Raw genomic sequence first — 21,555 nt, 5'->3', positions numbered from 1 at the left:
ATTTCAATGAGACAATTGTTAACACTTGGAAATTTGGTATGTCTCCTGCATGGCTAGAAAAATCAAAGGACACAGAAGATAAAGATCTATATTATTCCAAAGTAATATAGTGACAGGGAGACTTGGGCTAATAAACACTCTGAACTAAGAATGACGTGAGCACCATAAACAAGTCATTGTCCAGAGAGTGCTCCCAAAGTTCGTAATACATATTCTAAATCAAGAAGCTCATAAAAAGTGCTGATAGACAATTCCACTGGGAGAGACAGATCAAGAGGTGCCTGTGGAGCCACCATAAATACAGCTGCTATGGATAGATCCGAAACAAACCACCACCACGCACAGTTCAAGACCAAGTGCATTAAATGAAAGACTTAGTTGGGGAAAGAAACCAAGAGTAAGAGCAGACATATGGGAGCCGGTATTTATTTCTTGTTCTGCTGTCTGACCTTGGAGAAGTTATTTTGGTCTCAGACCTGAAAAGTACTGACCATTCTGTTCCTGAACTAACAGAGCCTTTAGAAACATGCCTTGCCAACACTGTTGTTTCTTGTGGGCATGGAGAAGGTGCTTCTCACCCGATACAGAGCCTGCCAAAGCACTCTGTTATGAATTGTAAGGATGGCATCTGTTCTCAAAGCTGTATTTGCACTGGCTGTGAATCACACCATCAGTGTGGGTAGGCACCGGCTGATCACACTCAGATCTCATCTGCACACACGGCACTGAAATCCTGGAAGGGGACCAGGCTTCTACAAAATCCCTCTGCCAGCTTTGCTCCTGTCTCTCTGCATTCAGCCTCTGGCTCCTTTTGAGAACTTGCAGGTACCCAAGCTGTATGCAGAGGGATGATTGGAGCATCCTCTGCTAAGTATGACTGTGAGTGTCCCTCCATTCACCAGCAATGCTTCAGGAGCTGGCGATCCTTCAGGCCCCAGTCATAGGGGGCTCTTCCAGACTTCACTAGACCCCACCTCCAAGGCATTCTCCACAAAACCCTCACCCCTATTCATCTCTCAAAGTCCCATGGAAGGAAACACACGCTTAAGCTCATGCTGTAAATTTTCTCAACTGTATTCCTCCCTGACTCATATCAATTCTACTGCTGGATAACACTATTGATTTTAGTGGAGGTACTGCTGATTTACACAAAGTTGAATAAGAGGAGAGCACTGGTTACCCCTGTAAGATGGGGGATAGTAATCTTTACCTGCAACCCAAGGGAAATGTGAGATTTAATTAATTAGTATTGTAAATCTCTGTGAGATCCTAGCAGTCTATAAATGAATTCAAATGGCACCAGAGAGAGGGCATAAAATTGTTCTTCTTACAAGAGTTAAAAAATACAGACGAGGAACAACTGGAGTACAGATCCAAACATTGAGCAGTGTGAGCGCATTTCAAGACCCATTCCAGTAAAAGGGTTTGAGAAATATATAAGACACAGGATAATTTCACTCCTGGAAGCAAGATTCCCTGACATTTTCTTTAAAAGAAATTTCTGTCAATACAGCCCAAAGAAGTTCACAAAAGGGCCTGTTTTAAGTTTAGTCAATTAAAGATGCGAGAAAAAGAACTTTAGACATGATTGACCCAGATATTCTGTGGCATTTATATTCATAAAAGAACAGAATATGGACACAATGAATTGCAAGAAAAATTCCCAATACAGATGGTTAACTTGCCGTTCTGCCCTTCAATAGTGCAGAAGTAGGAAAGGTGATAGAGTCAGATGTAGAGGGCTATTCCCTGATCAAGGGAGGAAAGTGTGCTATTTAATAATAATGAGAAAGGAAAGGAAGCTTTTTTTAAGCTGTTGGATTGTCAGAATGATGTTTCAATGGAGCAATAGCTCCCAAAGGCTGTGCTCTGTACAGACAATCAAGCACATTCTGAAACCTTAATGAGATACCCCTGTTTATTTGCACACCCAAATATCTTAATGTGAGTGCACACATGGTTTGCACTGAATTATTGGGATTAGCTGCTGCTTCTTCTACAGAAGTATGTAAGGACTCCAAGTGGAGTGAAGTGCTTTTTTTATTGTGCTACTCACAAGCAAATGGCACAAAGACTAAAAGCTTAGAATGTCCTTCTCCCAAGAGAGGCTGAAAATGTGTTCAGTCATGCTTTGCAGTCTGTTCCTGCCCACTGACCATATAGAAAGCCCTGTGAAACTTGTTGAATGACTTGAGCAGCCAAATCAGGTCCCTACAAGGGGCCTTTACCGGCCATTCCATGTCCTTAAGAGATCATGTTTGAAAATACTACCTGAAAATTACTCAGAGGCCTAAAAAGGCTAATAAAATCTGACCTGCTGCATTCCTTAGGGAGTGGAGGGTTTTTTGGTTTTGTTTTTGGCTTGATTGCTTTTTTGTTTGTTTGTTTTTTAACTCTTATCACCTGCTGTTTCCCAAAGCCAGCAGGAAGCCGGGTAATAATTTTGAGTGCACCTCTATAAATTCAAAGCTAGCAGCACTGGGAAATCAGCAGAGTTCCTCTTCATTTAGATGATTCCACGGTCTCCATCTGGCTGAAGTAAATTTGAAGAAGCAAAAGAAAATGCCTGTCTACAAGCTATCATCATCAAACCAATGACTAACTCAGAGGAGGCTGGGCAAAGTTCACCCTTCTCATTGAGTCCCACATAGTCTAGGATGACTGTACCATCTAAAGATGGTGAGTCAAGACAGCTGTAGATCCAAATAAACTAGGGGAAGCATTGCTAGCTTAATTTGCAGCATGATGTTGATGAGCCAACACTTTTTTGTTGTTGTTTTTGAATGTATTTCCCACATAGAGTATGCTTTTTCCCTCTGAAGAGGCCTGTGGCTTCCTCCACATTCATGTGCCATTACTGTCTATTTGTAGCTCAGAGCTCTGTGAATACAATTACAAATGTGAGGGGGTTACTTCCACAGTCATCTATCTGTCTTGTAACTAATAGCTTCCTTAACGTCACAAGTGACCTGGCCAATGTGATCATGCTCCCTTACGTACATGCAAAACCTTTATTGATGAGGCATTTTAATAATTGCTGCGTTGTAAAGAACCCTTTTTGGATGTATGGTTCTCAGGCAGTGTTAAAAAACACCCTGAGAAGCAGCTGAAAGCATCAGCATTTTTCATGTGCCTTCTGTGATCAGTGTGCTATATCAGGTATAACCCAGGAGAAAAACCAAGCACACCATGCGATAGCTGAAGATTTCCTTTCAAAAGTCTGTGAAACAAATAAGCTCAAAAGATTTTTGTAACCAACAAAAAGAGTACATTATTTATTAGCACTGAGCCCATCAGCCAGAGATTACACCTGGATCCTAACCCCAAAGTCCCAATGATCTGTGTGTATGTCCTTCATGAAGAATGAAATGCATTTGCAAAGCAGCATGAGGAAGGTTCTCTGATATTGGCCTGTGTCAATAACTGCATGGACCAGGCTGGGCTCTGGACTGTGAGTCAGGCAACCTTCCCTCTTCTCCCGACCTGGGGATCTGAACCTGCATGTGTAAGCAGACCTCTTGATGGCCTACCTAGACAGAAAAACATCTCTTCTATATACAGTGCCTAACACAACAGGAAACAAAAAGCTGGGTTTTAATATAATGTACCTATTACAAACAGATTATTCAGTTTCCCAGGGTATCTGATCTTCCTAATGATAGGCAAGGGACATTGATGAATTAAAATAAAAATAAGATATACAAACCTATTGCAAAGAGGTTTAAAAGTAGAATGATGTCTCAGGCTAATAGAGTCCCTTCTTAATGTACTCTACTACTGCTGTAGTGAAAGTATATCTATACATGCCAAATACTGCTTCTTCTCCTTACATGTATTGTATTTAAACTTCAGGACTTGTGAAGGTCCAGAATCTAAAAATTTCTGTGCTGGCTCTTGGTACCTCAGTTTCCTCATCTGTAACATGTCCACACATTATAGTCTCTTATATAACAATAGTGCCTAGAGGCCAACCAGCTCAGCAACCCGTTGTGCTTTGGTCTCTCACAGTCTCTACCCCAGGGCTTAAAACTGTTTATCTTCATTATAGACCTCTTATGGAGCTTAATGCTTCTGAAGTGCTTAGAAAGCCTGCAGTGAAAGGTGAGTTATAAATGCAAGTAGTACCAATGATAATAGATTTTTTTCATTGAGGTAAAATCACAAGCAAATATACAGCATGGTGCATTAAAAGTAAAGAAAAAACTCAAGGATTTAGTAATCAGCTATCATCAAACTAAAGAAAAATATCTCTGTCACCAAGGAGTGTGGCCAGAAAGTGATGGGTGGACTTCAGTTCAAAAGTTCAATTATACAATTTCAGATTCAAAGGAAATTTCAGCTCAGCTATTGCCTGGCGATACGATTACTGAAACCTTGAAGGAGTGAAATTGAGTTTGAACTGAGTGTAGGAGCAGTAATTTACCAGGTGGAGTATTCAGAAAACATTAACCCTGTAAATCCCATTGGCAAGGTAGAATTGATTAATGCAACAGTGGCTTATTTCTGAAGATATCAGCCAATTTCTAAATCGTAACACAGAAAAAGTATATTTTCAACTTAATCATTGCTCAGACACAGGACTGATTTCTGTACAAAGCCTAAGGAAAATTTCTCTATCTTGAATATTTGGTAGAAGAATTGCTGCCTGATCTAGTCAGAGGACCATCTAATCCTGGATCCCCAATGACAGTAAACAGCATCAGCTGTTTTGTGGGGAGAATAGGAACTCTTTTAATAGTTTTGATGTGATAACCTGCCCTGGTGAATTCCCTTCTTATATAGGTTATAAATCAATTTACATTCCAAGTTACCAAGTTGTGGATATTGTCAAAAAGTTGTGTTTTTTTTAACTATTGCTGTTGGCAGCTAAAATTCAATTTTCGCTATGATACTTAGGGGTAGCCTTCCTATCCACCTTGGTAACATCTTTCCTTGATATTTAACAGTGTCTGTCTTCACATAAGCACATGACTGAAATGGTGATGATTTAATTTTGCATTTACATGACAACTTTCAGGCTGCAATGTTAAAAACCTCTATATTAGTATCAATTCCACCCTTGAAGTAAACTGCCAAATCTAGAGCAGATGACTGCAATAATCTAGTCCAACATCCCACTTAAGATACTGTACAGCATTTAAATGTACAAGTCCAGCACCCAACCCAGTAAGTTGAGCCTGAACCAAGGATATACTTCAGAAAGAGATGCATCTAGTCAAGAGTCAGTTCTAACTTCCAGATATCATGGACAAGAAAGATTCTTATCCCAGCAGTACCAACACAATCGATTTACATTAGATATAAGGAAGAATTCTTTTACAGTGGGGGTGCTGAGACACTGGAACAGGTTGCCCAGAGAAGCTGTGGATGCCCCATCCCTGGAAGTGTTCAAGGTCAGGTTGGACAGGGCTTTAAGCAACCTGATCTAGTGACAAATGTCCCTGCCCATTGGAGGCAGTAGTTAACTAGATGAGTTTTGAAAGATCCCTTCCAAACCAAACAATTCTATGATTCCATGATCTTCCAGAGGTTATATGCAACTCTGATGTACAGTATTTTATTCTTGCATAATAGCTCTCTAGCCACAGTAGGGGATGACAACAGAGAATAAGATGAGCCTGAATTCTGCAGATACTCAATTCCAGTGTCCTGTGCGGGTGCTAAAAATCCATGTTTAAGTCCCACTTTGGAGTCTCACCACAGTAGTTTGTAAAAAGGAAATTTCAGAATTGATTCTACAAGAGCCCCATTTTTCAGAAGCAGCAGCTAGAAACCAGGCAGGACATACTATGGTCTCTTAAAGTATCATTATATGTCTGGTGAGATAACTGAATCAAGCTGCTACTCAGTGCAGGCAGTGAAGTCTAAGATGTTTAAATGCCCAGCCCCTGGGCCACTGAAACATAAACAGCTTATGCTATTTCAGACACTGTCAAGAGTCCTCCCTGGGGTCCACCTGCCACTCCAGAAGGACACAGGTTTCCTGTAGATTGCATCACATCTGCCATCCTGTGCAGTAGCTGTGGATGCTGTAGGGCATCTCAGACGGCATTAAGATAGTTTCTGCAAGGCAACCAGCTCCATAGGTCAATATTCAAGTGCAATGTGTGGCCAAACTGTAAAGGGCAACAGGCCTGACTGACCACTGACCAAGTGTGTGCTTTCATAAGCATTAAGATTTACCTCTCTCAAAATGAAGAGATAAGACATGGCTGTTCCAATGGGAAGCAGCTGGATGACCCCTTGAAGATGACAGCTTGGAGCAATGACCACACCTTCGATGCCAGAGGAACTGTCAACGCAAACATATTCTGGACTGTTGGCGAACATGACACTCAAGGAGAAAAGCTCTTAATCTCACTAGACAGCTGGGATAAACATTTATAAAGGAAACATTTTCAAAAGACTAGGCAGATTATAAAGGCATCAGGAGTCACTGAAATCTTGTTAAACATTGTTCACTGCATTACTTTAGATTTTAGTTTGAACTTACACTGTCAGATAAATTCCATTTATCTCCTGAATGCTTTTCTCACCGTGAGTGTTTGTTGCTATGAATTCACACCTTCAGTGAAGATTTACATTTAGTCCTTGATCAAGACAAAGATAATGCTCAGCTTCAATCATTGTGAGGCACCTTTTTTTTTTCACTTAACTGGGTCAGTGTTTCTTAGTGTGACACTGAAAACACAGGTTATGGTGTTCAACCATTACTGTAGGAAAGAAGGATGGTCTTACAGGTAAGGGACTGAATTAGTCCCTAGAGAGAAAGTCTCTCTCAAACACTTCCACAGACTTCCAGCCTGACCTTGGAAAAAACACATTAGTCTCCCTGCGCATCTGTAAAATTGGGAAATAAATGCTTTCTCTTCCCCTTCTGCTGACCTTGCCTTTTGCTACACACAGACCAAGCACACCGGGAACAAATTTTAATCGAGATTTCTGGTCATCCTTTCAATACAGCCAATGATGAATCATCAACATCATGGTAAATTTGGTGATTTAACCAATGCAATTGCTTCACTATGACTCAGAATCATAAAGACTTAAACGATATTTTTGGAAGAGACGTAGAAGAATTCCCTTGAGCACTCCCACACTTCCATTTGCTATCCTATCTCACTTGTCATTAATTACAAACTAATGAGTGCCATTTTCTGTTCTGCATTGATACTGTACTTTCTCTTCCTATGGGGCTATCAACCAGCATTGAAGGACGTGTCCAGACTGAAAGCATTTATCTATTCCATCTCACGAAGCTCAGCATTTCAGATAAAATAAGACTTTAATACAAAATAACCCCTTCCCAAAAACTAATTTCACTGATAATCCCTTCAGTTTGGCTCAGTTTGTACTAGAAATTAATTTTACCCACACCCTTACTTGGATGGGGGTAAGAATAACCACGTGCCCCCTGACATTCCTCACTGCCCTCTGTACTTTTTCCTGATTTGATATTTTGAATGAAAGTATCCTTACGCAACTCAGTTTTGTTTCCTGCATATTTGGCCTCCTTTGCAATACAGAGAAGATGATTCTGATCCAAGTTCCTTGTTCTAAACTGTGTTTGAGTCAATGGAGTGACTTATACTAATAAATCTTGATCATTGTCTCTATGTAGTTAATGACTATGTCTACAATAATTACCTATGCTACTAAATCTATACTTTTAAATTGTTACACTAGTTGCTGGCACGGTTTTGGCTTGGGCTAACAAGCTGAGATAGCTGCTATGCACAGTGAAGGCATTAGCATGATCCAGGAGCCACTTCTGGCAGTCTGTTTGGACACAGCAACCTTATTTTGGTGGTTTATGGTCTAACCCAGCATTTTGAGTGGTTACAAAGTTTGATAGCGCAATCGTGGTCTGTTCTGTCCTACCTGGCTGCCAGGCCACAAAATGGTGCTGGGTGCACTTGCCAGCATACACAGCCAACAGAGAGCCTCAAAGGAGGATCTGAGAATATGTCTGCAAAGGCAAAATTAGATAATTGTCACTAAAACGCACCGTGGGTGTAGGGTGGGCTGCAGACCTGTAGGCTGTATGCTATGTGACAGAGAAAGAGCAAAGATGGCATCTTGCTACATTTATACCACCTGGAGCGAAGGGAGATGAATGGACATGTGAATGATCTCAGGTACAACCTAAAATAGTCCCACAACTGCCTGGACTGTCCAGGGCTCCTTGTAACCTGCTTAGCAGCCCCACACCTTCATGGACTCTGGACCTTACAGCCAGTCTTGAGAGGGAGGGAAGCACCAGCACCTCTTGCTCCTGCACTAGAATTCTTCTTTGCCCATTTTGTTGCTCAGTGAAAGATGCCACAGGGTTTCTAGGGCTCAGATCACAGACTCTTCCTTAATGGCAACACGGAGAAAGTAGTTTTTATAGAAGTCAGAAAGCTTTTCTGTGTTTAAAAAAAAAAAAAGAAAAAAAGGAAAATGAGAATATCCCAGAAGATAAAAGTGATTGAAAACTCAGTGTCATAAATTCCCTTCCCAGCAGCAGACATACTGAAATTATTGGTAAAAGCATTAATTAATCACACACCTTTAAAGATTTGTGTCACTGTCAGTAATAAAATAAATACAGGACATTTCAGTAAGACTACTCCTGAATATTGGATGTATTATTACAGTAATTAAGATGAATAGCGATTACCTGTCTTGTTTGTTAATACTTTCTTGGGCAGATAACTATAGCTACATTAAATGACATTCTAAACATATGTTTGGAGCATCATTTACTGACTCATTAACCCCTTTCATACAGCAGGCATAAGCCACAGATATTAAGAGCTACTGTGCAATAATCAACTTACTTGAGCTCCAAGGAACAGTGGTGGGAAATAAATTGTTTGCAAACTACAGAATGAAATTCAGTCTGACTATGTTGTGCCTTTGTCGGTCATCCATGAACATGAGATCATTGTTTGCCAAAATTTTGAAATATGTGTCTTCTTTGTAAAAATACAGCATATTGATAGAAGTAAGGGTAGGCACATACAGTCTGGGTCTGGTTAGTATCTGGCAGTGGAAAAGAGCAGAGACAAGAAGATAAAATGACAGCAGTTTACATTTCCCCCAGGAAAGAGGGAAATTACTGGACTGGAGTAAATTTGAACAAAAATGAACTTTATTTGGAAGTTGGAGAATGAATGTCACAATTAATTATTCCCGATTACTTTAGTCCAGTACATCTTATTGTAACCAAGCATCACTTCAGAAAACTGGCAATATTTGGCACCTCGCAGGATTAGCCCCTACCTCATGTTGCTCCAGGATATCAGCTTTGCCTCCCTATCACCTCTCCTCCTCCCAGGTTACTCTGTCCTCTTTCTTACTCCTGCAGCAATAATTGGGTTATCAGCATCAATAGTGACCAAATATTTGCTGTTTCTCAGGTGGCTTTGCACCCCACTTCCCATCAAAAGAGAGCAATGAGTATATGGTAATTCTTTCTGCTTGTACAGAATTTCCATCCCAAATTCTTCAGTGACATTGTTCTATGCTCTTAGACAGCCACTTCTTTCCACTCCAAAGGAATCTGCAGTTCAGCGTTGGGGGAAGAGATAGATTAGATTAGTCTAAGTTTGCAAAGTGCTTTAGTATCCTTTGGGAAACAAGACTATAAAAATGCAAGGTTCTGTGTTATCATTAAAGTGATTAACTGAGTTTCCATTAAAATAACCAACCAACAGGCTGGGAATTTGTCTGTTTGTTTGTCTATTAACAGAATACTCATTTTATGGAAGCTGAGCTTGAGCCAGTTTTTAAATGTGCAGCCTCAAATATGCAACGTATATTGAAGAGGTGTAAAGATGACACTGCCTGGATATGCTAGCATAGCAAAAACATAAAAGGACCTAACTGCCTTCTGAGCTGGAGAAGCACTTAGGTTATATCAAACTTTTATAACAGAGGGAAGTGGGATCCCAGCACATAAATGCTAAAGAGGGCAGGAGCCAGCACAGAGTGCTGAGGAACACCACAGTTTATCTCATCAGACTCAAACAGAGCATTATCTAACACGAAAAACTGAGCATAAGCAGAGAGGAAGGGTTTAAACCACTCAAGTGGAGTAGCAGAAAACCCTATGTATATCTGAAGTTGCTCCATGATCTTGAGAGGCCAGAATAACTTGAACCATTAGAAATAAGATACAGTCAGCAGCCTGCATCATGATACAAATAAAGTATTCCAGAGACCTTTATAACAGCTGTAGGGGGGTGAGCGAGGACATCACGCATCACATGGGAAAAGGGTGCTAGCACATGACTAGTGCATCAGGGGAACCATGAAACACAGCCAAGCCTATATTCTTCACATGCAGAAGCAGGGGCTGAAAGGAGAGATCATATCAGGTATTCCTAAACGGGTATAATACAAAATGGAATAAGGGCTGTGTTGTTCCATCAGAGAGTGAAAACAAAATGAGAGCTTGTATGAGTAACACCTAAGAGGCTCAGACCAGTCATTCAAGGACTTGCTTGGAACTCGGGTCCTGTCCTGCTCAATTTGCACTTGACGTTGGACAAGTCACTCAGATCCTCGGAGCAACATGGGCACCTTGTTCCTGCTGATTTAAATAGAAGGTAATATCCTCGAAAGACCAGACATACCTTTCTGAACTTCATTTCCCCATCTATAAAACAGCAACTCACTCTGCCTGGGTTTTAAGAGGAGAAACGCATTAAAGATGATTAAGGGTTTGCTTACAACAGTAGCAAAGAACGTATGAGCAACGAAGGTAAGGTAAGCAATCAGACACTAATAACTTGTGTCTTACTTGTTTGTAAATACTGTAGACACTGAGTCCCATTCATTCACAGTACAATCCAATTAATGAGACCACATTCTGCATTGTCTGTCTTTATCTTTCTGATGATCCCAGATGTATGGAAAATTGAGGCAGAGGAAATGAGAAGCTTTATTGTGCTTAATATCCAAAGTGACAAGTCTTTCGTAAGTGGTGAAATGAGATTCTTCTACACAGGTATAGTGATGAGGCTTGAAAGAAGCCTGTTGCTGGATTAAACAGGGTAATTGCAGTACAATTAGGTACAAGCACTTAACTCCCCTCTTCCAAATTCTCAATTATAGTAATAAAAATGCTTTTGTTTTGCCTTTTGTGCCTCATGGCTTACAATGCTCCTGTCTTCTGCAGCTCAAGAGAAAAAAAAAGAGAGGGAAAGAAAGAGCTCTGACACATTTCCAATGCAAGTGGTATAGCGTTCGTCATGATACATTATAGTGATGCTTAAACCCTGACAGCCTTAGTGTAACAGCACAGCTAAGTCTATCACTGTACTTTCCTGCCTTGTGAAAAGAGCTTTGGATAAGATGCAAAGCAACACTCCTGAAAAATCTTTCACTGGTTTTCAGAATTATCTCTTGGACTCAACTGGTAAATCACTCACCTGAGAAGCCTAGAGATTCAGGTCACAATCCCTTCATCATTATTAACTTCAAGGTACACTTGCTTATGTGTCAGGAGATGACTATGAATCGTGGTAAGCAAGCAGAAAAAAGCCCTATGCTTTCGTCTCTAAGACTTGTGCTCACTCCACAGTGCTGATAGCTGAAATTCATGCATAAATTCTTAGAATTACAGAATCATAGAATCTTATAGGTTGGAAAAGACCTTTGGGATCATCAAGTCCAATCGTTAACTTAGCACTGCCAAGTCTACCACTAAACCATGTCCCTAAGCACCACATCTACATGTCTTTTAAATACCTCCAGGGGTGATGTCTCAATCACTCCCCTGGGCAGCCTGTTCCAGGGCTTGACAACCCTTTCAATGAAGAATTTTTTCCTAATATCGCATCTAAGCCTCCCTTGGTGCAACTGGAGGCCATTTCCTCTTGTCCTACATCTCAAACATGACTGGATAAAACAGTTGCACAGTTAAATAGAGCAGTCCAGGCTTAGAGACAAACATCAGCATTTTCTTTATCTAAACATAGACTTTTGATCAGATATATAATTTGGACTAAATTACGGCACTGTAAAGCTGAAGCAGTAATATCAGTTAAATGTATGGAGCTAAAGGAGTTTTGTAGAACAGAATTTGGCCTTGTGGCTTGGAAGATACTCCCTCATATGAAAGCCATGTACCCAGTTTTATTGCTGCAGCACAGAGCTGACCCTAAAGCTCCAAGGATATACAAGTTCAGATACAGCACCAGCTCCCAGGTACACCCAGCTTGCACCCACCCAACTAAAGCATAGCCAGAGTGTACTTACCCTTATAGATGTGTCCTGTTTTGGATAAACTCTAGCTACCTGTTACTTGCCATTGCCTCTCTTCCCTTGTCATCTCTTCTATGTCACATCAGAAGTACTTCAGGCAGATTTGATACTCAGAAAACTCAATCCATCATTAAAATAAATGGAATCCAAGCAAAGACTTGGTCCCATTTTTGATCTTGAAATGAAGTGTTGAGATTTGATATGTCTCTAAATTAAATCATAACCATGGCTCTACACTAAAGAAGCCAGCAGCTGGAATAGTCCTCAATCTAACCATTCCCTTGCTGTGAAGGAGATTGAGTACATTTAATCCATACATCTAACTAGTTCCTCCCTGACAGATCTTCCTCAGCCTCAGGCAGCTTATTGACCTCTGTAGTCAACTTAAAACTAACAAGAGACCACTATACCCACTTACTACTTGTGAAGTCATGGACTAAAAGCAGAAATGGCTGAATGAAATTCTATGGTCTGCCCGTGTGACAGAGGTCAGATTAGACATGAACAGTCTTTTGCAGTTTTATGACCTTGCAGAGTGCATGGGAGACAGCTTTGCCCACAAACAGGATCCTTACGATTTGGTGATTCTTGTGTTTCACAAGAATTGTTCCTAACAGCAGACAAATGAGCCCTGATTCCTACAAACATATCCATTACTGGCAAATATTCTCTAAGTCTCCTCTGTGAAAATAATTCTCCAAGATGGGGGAAGCTGATTTAGCTCCTTCATTATCTGCAATTCTTTTCTCACAGGATTTGAAGGGCACTTATGTCACTTGACACTGTTTCCTGGCTGGATGGCTTGAACTTTTTTAAAAATTTAATTAGGCCAACAAAAAATAACCACTGGTGAATAGCAGATATCTTTCTATGTGATTATCTTTCTTTGCATGTGGATCTGGGTATTTACATAAAGGAGGAATGGGGAATTGCCAAGCCCTAACTGAATTTGGCTTTGAATTTAACCTGTCCATTGCACTGTTCATCACAACTGCCCACCTCCAATTTGTGTCCTCTGCTTTTTTTCTCCTCCCTTTGCTGCTTTACAAGACAGACCTATATAGAAATCATGTCTATAGTATACTGTTCAGTGGTCCCTCTTGATTTTGGTGGGGTTTTGCACATTGCATAGTGGACCCCTTTTGTGGCTTCTTCTTCATACCTTTCTAGCATCCAGGCACAATGTTCTGGAGATATGACCTGCAAGGAGGTTTCACAAAGCCCCCAACAGGACATAGGATACCGGGGTACAAAGCAGGAGAGGATCTTCAGGACCTGTAACAGAACAGCATTGTGGAGGTCTCCACAATTCCTAGTAGGGGAAGAGAAGAGGGTAGTGATGGGTTTCAGTCCCTACAAAGGACAGCGGGGTTTCCACATTATCACCTTGCCGCTTTCCTATAGGGTTAGTATTCAGGAACTCCCAGGCATATTTTACACCTTCCCTTCAATCTCTTTTGCAGTGATGCTTGGGGAGGATGCAGTGCACAGTAAGGGAGATGTAGATTACTGCCTCAAACATGCCTGACCCAAGTTTTAAGGGGCACCAAGCCCACTGTTCTTAACCAGGCAAGCTCCACGTGTATGGCCATTGAAGAGATCCTTGGGAAATCTGTTCAGTTGTCAAACCCAAAATGGATTCTCAGCCCTTCAAAAAGTATTACTTTTCCTCAAGTGTTTTAGCAAAGGAAATTCCTTTCCCACAAATACTATGGGGGATATTGTGGCCAAGTAGAGCAGATGCTCAGAATCAAAACAAATACTCATGCGTATTGGATTTCTGGCTATAGAAGACTCAGTCCTGAAAAGCACTTAGGTATTCACTTAATTTTATTCATATGAGTAGCCCCAACGACATGAATAGGCATGAGGCTTAAATAATTGCTGGATAAGTGTGCTGAGTTACAGAACAAAAGTAAAAGAAAAGAAAAGAGAAATTGAAAGAAAAACAATGCAAAGATTATCTGGGGTTTTTTTTTAATTATTTCACTGGAAATTTTCTTTTGTATATCATTATGCTAAAATCTATGCATAAATATGTATGCCTGAATTTTCATTAAGACACATTAATCCTATATTTTATTACCTTGCACAGCTCAGATGAGTAGGGAAAAGGATTCCTTGACCCAAAGAAAAAATTAATTCTGCCTATAATTTATGTAAAGTTTCAGCATATCTCCTAGATTTGTTGCAAGAGAAGAAAAGGCTGTAATTAATTTTAAAGGCATCTCAAAAATGTTCACTTAATTTAGTCTGAGAGAGTGCACTTCTAAGCTTCTGCTGTTTGTCACCTTTCAGTCATTTCCTACATTTGATCTTGCCTGCCCAGGTTTAGAGACAACCTGGAATAACTTCAGCTTCTCCTGGTCATTTGACCCTGTAGGTACTTTCAGATGCCCATAACCAGTCTCCATTCCCATTTGAGATGCCCCAGGGTTTAATATCTCCAGCTGCAGATTCAGATTCCTTTTTAATCAGTACAGATAATGGCACCTAGAGAGTGATTTAGTACATCCTAAAGAAGGTGGAGGTCCAGCTCTGTTGTCTAAACAGTGTTATCTGAGATGTCGCAGGGATTCAATGCATCACATGCACCAGGGAGCAGCAATGGCTGATGCTGTCCCACAAGTGAAGGGGAGCTCACCAGCAAAGGGGCAGCCCCACGGTACCCCAGCAAGGTGAACATAGAAGGTCCAGTGATGGCAACCAGGGTTAGTCAAGAGACCAGACTGCCAAATGAGACCACAGTGATGAGGCAGATCCAGGACAGGCGGAGGGACTGAATCAACAGATTACATGACCAGTCACAGGCATGGTTGCTCATGGTATAGGTCAACATAGGCCAAGCAGGGACTACTTAAATGCAGCTCCTTCTAGCAGAGGTTTCTCAGACAGCTCCTTGCAATCCCAGACACCTCATCTAAGTTGGTCAGCACTCTCACACCATAAGGCTGGTGACAGGAAAGAGGAGTTCAGGGTAGCCCACCACACCTGAGGTGACACCAGACACGTATGCTTAGGCAGCCGAACAGGCACACATATTGGCATCTAATGACATATAAGATATCTTCATCGAGCTGGCACAGGATCCAAAGTAGTCTCATAGCCTTCCTATGTAGGTACAATACCCTAGAATCTTTCAGATGTCACTGGATGACTGCATGGACAACTGAATCATTATTCTAGCAGCTGACCATCTGAACAGCCCTGTAGGCTGCACAAACTGCATCGATTACCTCCTCTCCTCTGATTATAACGGTTGGCCTAGTATCCATAGGCATCTGCCTACAGGTGCATATTCAGATTCATAATCTTGACGTCTGCACCAACTGTCCAATATAATTTGAGGAATGTGTTGGGAAAGAGGTAGGCAGTCAGAGAAAATGGTGTCTATGAACCGTGGTCCCTGTACTCTGTCAAACAGAGAGGGACATAAGGCTTTTGCTGTTATCATCCTTGTGATCTTAGCTGTTGTGAAACAGAGCCATCTGCACCTAGCAAATTAAAATCAAAATTAGATTATATATTTCATACTTTATATGTACGTGGATATACATACGTATAAAAAGCAGCTAACTATAAAAGAAAGAGCAGAAAATCTTACTGTATTGGCAAGAGGACTGGAAGGTCCCAGCAATCTCATTTTGCAATAGTCCTTTCCACACATCTACTGCAACAAATTTCAGCAGCCTCAGAAGTAGACTTTGCTATGCCCTTTCTGGATAAAAGTTTAAAGGTGCTGGGCTGAAGCTTTGTTTGAAAAAAGACTTGTCTCCTAAGAGGTTATTCTGTTCTGCAGGTCATGTTATGGCTATATGAGAAAGGGAGCACTTCATGAGAAGAAGAGAACCGGGACCCTGAGAGGAGCATGGATGAGAGACACAGGGTAAGAAGCGTCAGACGCCCTATCTGAAGTCGCTCTGTGGAAATAGCCACTTGTGTCTGTGTGCTTCATCTGCAGTGATGAGGACAAAAGCTTTTTTCAGGTTTGAAAGGAAAAGAACGTTGAAGATCATGAAGTGTTCTTGTACTTTGGTAAGGCGGGTTGTATGGGACGTACACAGAAACTTTAACACACATCTCATTAAAGGTTGTTTCAGAATAACATACTTCCTCTTTCTTAATACAATGGTACGGCTTAGCGGGATTGCATTTGCTGGAAATCAAGGACCACCCATTCTAGGAAAAGAAATTTCCTCCAGCATCACATGCCCTTTCTCCCCTTAAGATCATACACTATTTCTTTTCCATACCTCAGTCCCTCCTGACTCTTTGTCATGAATCAGAAACAGGCAAGCTTACTTTTCCTTAAAAGCAAGCAAATAACCATGGTGTGTCATGATCTTACTTCAGTGCCTCCTCCTGCCCACCACCTTAGCCCCTTTTGAACTCTATTGTTACGTTTTTCAGAAGATTTGGAGAGCTTCTGTAAATTTTCTGGCCGGAGTACACTACATAGATACTTGTGCTCCCAGACACACTGTCAGCGCTGCGTATTAGATCATAAATATGTATTTACATGAGGCTGATGCTGATAACAGCTATGAACCTAATAGAAAATTTTGCATTCAACAAGAGAAACGATTTTCGTTTTTCATCAGCCTGTAAGTCTTGCTCTCAAATTCATTTCTTTCCACTGGATACAATCTAATATGGTTTGAGAGTATCATAGCAATCTTGATGCAGCACCTGTTGAAATATACATGGCCACCTCCTGGGGTGTGGGTAAAACCTCAAAATGGAGAATAAATAACTTATTATAAAGAACTAGATTTCCAGTTGTTATTCACGGTAATATAAAAGAACTCCTGCTTTATAATTTAGAAACTCCATCGGGTTCATATCTTCATAGTATTCTGAAGGCATGCATCAGGTAGAAGGAAAGAATAAGCATTTACTTTTCCATTAAGAAGGGTAGAAGTAGGGGAGTGTTGTGCTGCTTTATATATAAAGGTACTAGTCACAGCTGAAAAACTGAACATGAAAAAGCTACAGATATTCTCATAAAAATAAATAAGGAGCTCATTTCTTTCATCTGTGAAAGAAATATATTAAAGAAGGTCCCCTGACATCAAAACTTTAAGGGAAAAAAGCACACAACCAATGCAAAAAAAACCCAAACAAAGATATATTAAGGCTTTGGGTCACAGAGTCAGAAGACACCAGCATGAGAACAGATTTGTACTCCTGGCCCCAAACCAGGAGAGGAGAATGAGTTCCTGGTGGGGGTTATGGGTTCCTATTGCATGCAAGGTGGTACACTTGCTACATCAATCATCCACGGTGTCTCAGTGGCAAATCCATGGACCAATGAGACACCTGACACTGAATTGAGCTTCTTGGCCTCTTGGCCAGAACAAAATCAAATGCCATGATATCACAGCAAGTGGAAATGAAAAATGCAATATAGTGAACAATAACATGTGAAAAAATCAGAAAGGGATTTGAAGACACCCAGAGTAGGCTGACATTTGGATGTTGTATTTCAGTTTCAAAAAGATGGCTATTATGTGAAAGCTATGAAATGTGACATTTTTTACCATCTAGCACTAGGCTTCTTGTTATATCTGTTACATATTTTCTCTGCATGTATCTATGCCTCTGTGTGAGCACAAGAGACAGTTTTTCATTACAACTTTGCACCACTTGAAACAATGATCATGCCGAAGGTCTAAAATTATCTCATATTCTTTCTCTTCAGATTGTTTTTTCTGTCCTAAGAACTGGGCTGGCTTTTCAAAGCCACCTGGAGAATATGGATGAATCTCAGCATTGACTCCTTCAGCCGTTATATTGATCTAAAGTACGGACACCCAACAGGAGCTGTCTGAGGATGGTGTATGCATAGCACAAAAAGAATCTACCTTCAAGATACCTAAACTTACTCTATTGGCTACATCTGTACTTCTAAAATAAACAGTGTCAGGGCACAGGCCCTGGAGCCCAATTGTCTGTCCCATTAAATGATTTGAACAGTGTGTGGTGTGCTTTTGCCCAAAGCTAACTAGCTTTCTCCCACAAAAACACTTGCAGACACAGTTTAGGAGTTCGCATGGGCTACGGTCCATTCCCAGTAAGCACATCGGATGCAGCTTCCCTATTTTAGAGAACCGGTACTATCTTGCCATATCCATAGCCAAAGGCTTTGGCACTGCTTAGTTTGCCATATAAATGTAGCCACTTCATCAAATCACCAGGGCTTCAAGAATACAGGCTTCTTTAATGCTTTTTAACACATCACACACTACAGGCACTCCAAGCAAAAAACCAGTAAAATGCAGTGAAAAGCAATGATCACTTATGCATCCTTTTGACAACAGCTGGGAGCAATTGGAATTCAGCACTTATTTATCTGCATTAAAAATATTTTAAAAAAAAAAAAAAAAAAAAAAAGAGTGTTGGGATGATAGTCTTGTACCTGACCACGACCTGGCATGGCAGTGGATTCAGGTCCTAGCTGTGCTGAGCCTTGCTCTGCGACCTTGGGAGTTAGACTTCATATTCCTGAGTCCCATCTCATCAATAAAACTGCAGTGACAAGGCATCCTCAGTTCTCAGCTAATATACTCGGCTCATCAGGGCAGTGTGTGCACATCTCTCAGTATCATTTTGGACAGCATGAAGCCCAATGGGCTCTCGCTCTCAATTTGGGGCTCTAGGCTTCTGGAATACACCAAACACTAAAGGTGTATATTTTGAATAGCTTTAGTAAATCATCTATTCAAAAAAATAGTTTTCACAGAGCTTGCAGTGTGCTTCATCGCGGGACGTACTGCCAAAATTGTAACAATTAGCTGTCTATCTTAGGTACTTCTGTGGCTCCCAGAACCGTAGTATATCAGCATATCACAAACTTTAATGGATTTTTCCTCCCCATACAGCTGTGAGACAGAGAGGGTGATGTCAGCATCCCTCTTTTACAGCAGTCAGTGAGACCTGTATCTGAAGTGGAGGAGCCTGGCAGCTTGGGAAGTACTCTGCACTGTCCCGCTGCTGCTGTCTCTTTGCCCGAACACCCCCACCGTAAAGGGAATCCCAGCCTGGAGGCTGGAAGGGGCTATGGCACACCCCATCCAGATCCCAGATGTGGGGGTGTGGAGGACAGGGATTGCAGGGTGCACTGCATAGCACGTTTTTCTAACTGCCTGAAGTTAGCCAGTGAGACTAAGTCATTTGGAAGTCTAAATGCCACTGATTTCAATAAGGTTGATTTGAAATGCACATATGAACCCAGGCTGAGACAGATCTGTGCTCTTAAATTTACTGCCAGATCTGATTGTCATGTAAAATAGCTTACTCGCAATAGACACAAATTGTGCCAGTTCAAGTACAACTGTCTGCATGAGCTGGGGGTTGACAATGCCAAAGGGGCTGACCAAGGCTAGAGAGGACATTACTGGCAGGGAATGCCATTTCTCCACCAAGAAGTCCAAGACAGACCCTGCAACCTCTAAGCTATTTTTCCTTTCACATATAATTTCCCTCCTGGGTGGGGGAATCAGGGAGTCTGAATTTTGTTTTCAAAATACCCTCTTCCCATCTTGCAGATGGGAAGACCAGACAAGTTGTCTTGCAGCTTCTGGAAGTAAACTGGCCACCACAGATTAAGTGGATTCTCATTTCATGTCTAGGTTTTACTCAACTGATTGTTAAACTAAGTCCATATTTTAGGAATAAGTACCCTGTAACTGTGCCTTGGTTGTAGAGAGGCCTGGGATTGGAAAGGGACTGCCTCTGGATCCTTAGTGGATCTGACATGGACAAGGAAAGATGGTCACTGTTTTCTTCCCACTAGACCTTGAAACAATGGGTAAGGTCGCGGAGCAGTCACCACTAGTGGAGAAGGCCAGGAGGAACTGATGTTTTAAAACCTATTTTGGAGCTAAATTAACCTGCAAAAATAATCTGCATTTTGAAAGATAATTAAAAATTAATTAAAAGCTAGGTGTGTTCTTTTCAGGTGATTTTCCCAAAGAAAATACCTGTAAATTTCCTTCCTGGCAAAGAACTGTAGCTTTCCTGGTTCTCCTGCAATGTATGTCAGCACTGTCATTATTTTGCTAAGGAGACGTGCTTGGCGAACAAGATAGAGGTAGAAGCTGAGAAAATGGTTGGTTGAACAAAGCCATCCTTTCTTTTCCTCCTGTTAGGCAGCACTTAAAAGAAACTGAGGTGGAAGCTAGTTTTCTTTTCAGCATGAGGTTGGAGAACACCCAAGAACTTTAAATGCAGGTCAGCACCTTAGCCAGTGAGGAAGAAGTAATTAAATTACATTTGTCCAGGCTGGTTGTTAAGTTGTCTTGGGTCGCTGAACAATAGGCTTTTCTGAGCCTGGAGAAAATACATGTTTTTCCAATTAGATGAAGCAACAAGAAGATAAAGAGATATAGGAAGGATGCTTTAAATGACAAGAGCTACAGAGACAGAAAATCTCATGTTTGTATTGCTAAGACAGCATGAAAGGAGTTTGAGAAGCCTGTGAAGAAAGAAAGAGAATGTAAGTAAGGCAGAAGAAGAAATTCAGAGGCGTGCACATAGACAACGTATAAAAGAGACCAAAATTTTGTTATTATCTTTGTATTACATTTTCTCAGTTTGTGATGGAATTACGTAAATCTAATACCAGTAACTGCAATACCAGTTAGAGTATGGAGAACCTGCAAACAACTCCTACTGCATCTGCCTTTGCTCCAGGCACTCCCCAACTTCAGCCTCTCAGGCTTATGTACGTGCAGGGCTCAGTGTAATAATCCAGAGGAACATTGCTTTGAAAGGTAGTAATTTGAGATTTATGTTCCTCACCAAAGAATATGGTCTTCCAGGACATAGAGCTGCTGTACCTTTTTGGGACCACACACACTTCACTGAGTGTCATATTTTCAGCAAGTCTGAAAAACAAGTTACATCTACATTCCTAAAAGCAGATTTATGTGATCATTTCAGGCAGTGAGATATGAACATTTTAAAAATGCGTTACTCTTTTGTAACTCCTATCACCACTGTCTCTTACTTAACATATTTGAAACTTCTATTGCACTGATTTAAAAATGAACATTTCCTTTTACTTTGGGGTGTGAAGACTCACAATTTACGTTATTGCAAAACAGTTTTCACAATATGTTGTTTTGAAAACCTTATGTTGTTTTTGTGGTGTTATTAATTTTTGTGTCTTTTTCAGCATCCCATTGCCAGTAGCCTATGACACCGTGAGTGATCACTTGTGTGTTTGCGTGTCTGTACAAGTCAAGGTCTGTGTAAAAGGGAACAATAGTCCCCTGGCACACCCACTTCACACAGAAG

This window comes from Phalacrocorax aristotelis, chromosome 3 (assembly GCF_949628215.1).
Source record: "Phalacrocorax aristotelis chromosome 3, bGulAri2.1, whole genome shotgun sequence".
Taxonomy (NCBI): Eukaryota; Metazoa; Chordata; class Aves; order Suliformes; family Phalacrocoracidae; genus Phalacrocorax; species Phalacrocorax aristotelis.
Note: the sequence above shows the minus strand (reverse complement) of the source record.